Source organism: Gekko japonicus, unplaced genomic scaffold, assembly GCF_001447785.1.
Source record: "Gekko japonicus isolate JY-2015 unplaced genomic scaffold, Gekko_japonicus_V1.1 scaffold3653, whole genome shotgun sequence".
NCBI lineage: Eukaryota > Metazoa > Chordata > Lepidosauria > Squamata > Gekkonidae > Gekko > Gekko japonicus.
Genome location: NW_015167649.1, coordinates 66,985 through 70,642, shown reverse-complemented (window position 1 = coordinate 70,642; position 3,658 = coordinate 66,985). Strand labels below are relative to the sequence as shown.

The 3,658-nt window shown below is 49.9% G+C and overlaps 1 protein-coding gene across 8 annotated transcripts in view; it reads left to right on the top strand.

Moving 5' to 3' along the window:
• GATA3 (GATA binding protein 3) overlaps positions 1–3,658 on the top strand; it is a 99,799-nt gene that overhangs the window by 50,453 nt on the left and 45,688 nt on the right. The gene's annotated exons all lie outside the window — the stretch shown is intronic.

The window sequence follows — 3,658 nt, the reverse complement described above, 5'->3', positions numbered from 1 at the left end:
TCAGCCCCCCCCCCAGCCCCTGCCACCATGTCAAAAGACTCAGTCGTCTTCAGACTTCATGGGATGGGATAAAGCAAAATTCCAGCTAGTAGAACAAAGAGCATGGTTTTGCCATGTGGCTCGCACTGCACGGCCAGTTTATGTATGACGTGCTTCCCACTGGTACGTGTCATGTATGATGTGCACCCATGGCAGGAAGTTCTGGTTAAGTGTGGCTTCCCCTGGCACAGACGACAGCCCTGAGCATGTCCGGAGTGGTTACTTGTAGGTCCTTTCCAGTGTGGTTCTGTGCCTTTAAAAGCAGTCTGGTGTCAAACCCATAGTCAGGTGATCTTGTTGGAATGTTTGGAAAAGCTTTGACCGGTGGCTTTCTGCTCTTAAAGGCACAGGTGTGTCAGGCTGACTTAATGTATTGGTCAATTGGCAACATTTGAACATGCCTTTATATGGATGGGATAGGACATTTTGATGTGTGTTTGTGTTTGGTCAAGCAGCTGTAATTTTTCAGCCCTTCCTCGATCACAAATTGATCCAACATACGGTGGTGGTTAGAGACCCTGAGACCCAGGTGCAGATACCACTTTGCCATGGGAGCTTGCAGGGTGACCTGGGACCCATGCTCAGCCTAACTGACCTTGATAAACATATGGAGCAGAGGTCCCTAAGTGGCCATTAGCCACAACGTACAGATGGAACAATCTGTCTGGGGCAGTGATGCTCTGTATTCTTGGTGCCTGGAAGGCAACAGTGGGAGGGCTTCTGGAGCTAATCTGGCCCCTCTGGTGGACCTCCTGATGGCACCTGAGTTTTGGCCACTGTGTGACACAGAGTGTTAAACTGGAGGGGCCATTGGCCTGATCCAACATGGCTTCTCATGTTCTTATGGCCCTGCTGGTGGACCTCCTGATGGTGCCTGGGTTTTGGACACTGTGTGACACAGAGTGTAGGACGGGATGGGCCATTGGCCTGATCCAACATGGCTTCTGTTATGTTTTTATAGATGGAACACCATGGCTGTGGTAGTGATGCTCAGTATTCCTTGTAGGAGGGTTTCTGGAGTTCTGGCCCCACTGGTGGATCTCTTGAGGACACCTGGGTTTTGGTCACTGTATGACAAAGAGTGTTGAACGGGATGGGCCATTGGCTCGATCCAGCATGGCTTCTCTTGTGTTCTTATGTCTGGGGCAGTGATTCTCTATATTCTTGGTTCCTGGGGGACAACAATGGGAGGGCTTCTGGAGTTAATCTGGCCCTGCTGGTGGACCTCCTGAAGGCCCCTGGGTTTTGGCCACTGTGTGACACAGAGAGTTGGATGGGATGGGCCATTGGCCTGATCCGACAGGGCTTCTTTTATGTTCTTATGACCTCACAGGGTTGTTGTGTGGATAAAATTGAGGAGAGAAGAAGGATGTCAGCAGTGTTGGGTGCCCATCAGGGAGAAAGGCAGGATAGAAATGAAGGAAGCAAACAATTAGAAAACCCCTTTGGGAGTCCTAGGGGAATTAACACGCGTGGTGTGAAGAGGTAGAAAGCTGCATTGTCACAGTGCCTCTTCAGAAGTGTTTTGGTGTGCTTTCTCAGGGCTGAGGTGTCTGATGCGCTCTTCCTTTTCAAGTTGAGGAACGAAACTGGTCCATGCTGTCGTTTTGAGCTGCACCGGCCTCCTCCTTAACCCCTTTTGCCTAACTCCAGGAACCAGAGCCAGTTTGGTGTAGTGGTTAAGTGCATGGACTCTAATTTGGGAGAACCGGGTTTGATTCCCCACTCCTCCACTTGGAGCTGCTGGATGACCTTGGACAAGCCATAGTTCTGATAAGAGCTGTTCTTGAAAAAAGAGCAGTTTCTGTCAGAGCTCTCTCAGCCCCACCTATCTCACAGGGTGTCTGTTGTAGGTCGGGGAGGGGAAAGGAGTTCGTAAGCCGCTCTGAGACATCTTTGTGTAGTGAAGGGCAGAGTATAACTCCAATTTCTTCTCCTTCTTCTCCTTCTTCTCCTTCTTCTCCTTCTTCTCCTTCTTCTCCTTCTTCTCCTTCTTCTCCTTCTTCTCCTTCTTCTCCTTCTTCTCCTTCTTCTCCTTTGCAGCAATTGGCTACTAACTTAAAAAAAATTCTGGAGAGTTAACTAAAGGGCCGTGTGGTGTCGTGGGGGTGGGCACACCACAAAACCCCAAATGTGTTCCGGAAATATTATTTATTGGTTCAGTGACTTCCCTATTCGAAGGAAATGCAAATGGTGAGGACTGTGTACGCTTCTGCTGCTCAGAAGTTTCCCCACATCCCCCCCCTTCTCATACCCCAAGAGCCAGTTTAAGTTTGGGAGAGGAGATGATAATGATACATTTGGGAAAACGGGGGAATTTTGTTTAGATGGTCAAACCAGGCAGAGACAGGAATCCAGATCACAAGGATTAGGAAAATAAATTGTATCACCTCCGTGGGGTGAACTTTCCCAAAAGGGTCGTGATCCTGCGTGCAATCAAAGGTCCTGCATGGGTGTAGAGTTTGGGAGAGGAGGTGGTTAGGAGTGCAGACTCTAATCTGGGAGAACTGGGTTTGATTCCCCACGCCTCCACATGCAGCCAGCTGGGTGACCTTAGGTCAGTCACAAGTTCTCTCAGAGCTGTTCTCTCACAAGCAGTTCTCGAAAGAGCTCTCTCTCGGCCCCACCTACCTCACAGGGTATCTGTTGTGGGGAGGGGAAGGGAAAGGAGTTTGTAAGCTGCTCTGAGACTCCAAATGAAGGGTGGGTTATAAATCCAATCTCCTCCTCTTCCTCCTTCTCCTCCTCTCAGAAGTAAATCTCTCCAAGTATAATAGGAATCGCTCCTAAGTGTGCTTACAGTCTTAAATCAAAAGCCAATGACTTATGTTCAGAATTGTGGTGCACTCGGCAGGCCTGAAAGTGTTTTTAGGGTTCAGTAAGAGGCCTGTTCCCCCCCTGTTGGCAGCCCTGTGTGCAATGCTCCCTCTAATCTGCGGAGTCTTGTGAGCAAAAATTCTGCTTGGTGAGCTCCTGGCATAAAAGTTGTGAGCGAGCGATCTGGCTACTGCGCTAACTAGTTTGCTCTGGAGCCCTTCTTCCTGAGCGAAGGCGAAAATGTGTGAGCGGGGGGGGGCTAAAAACTATGGGCTAGCTCACACAAACCCAGCTTAGAGGGAACGCTGGCCCTGTTTTCCCCCTGACCCCAGCCGCGCTTCTTTGAAAGCACAGTTCTACAGTGCTTATTCGCTATGTGGCCCACTTCCGAACCAAGGCCTTCGGGATCAGACTGTTTGCATATAAAAGGGAGACCGAGCTGAGTCAAAATTCTTCCCCCTCTCTCTCCCCCTCCCCCACCCCCTTTTGAGGCATCTGTAGGAAGAGAAGCCCTGCCTATGGAGGCATCAATTGTCAGGGTTTCTCCCCCCCCCCTCTTTTTTCCAGGGCGACATTTATTCCGACTGTCTGAGCTGGGGCTGTCTCTATTTAGCTGATATGTTTTAGCTAATCCAATTATTTTCAGACTGCCGCACGCGACAGTTACATTGTTTATCCAGCGCCAGGAACTTTAATAGAGTCCGGATGCGGTTAACAGTGACAAAAAGAGAGAGAGAGAGCGAGTCAGCCCAGAACGGGCCTGTTTCTGTACGTGCAAGCAGACTTAAGCGGGGGAGAGGGA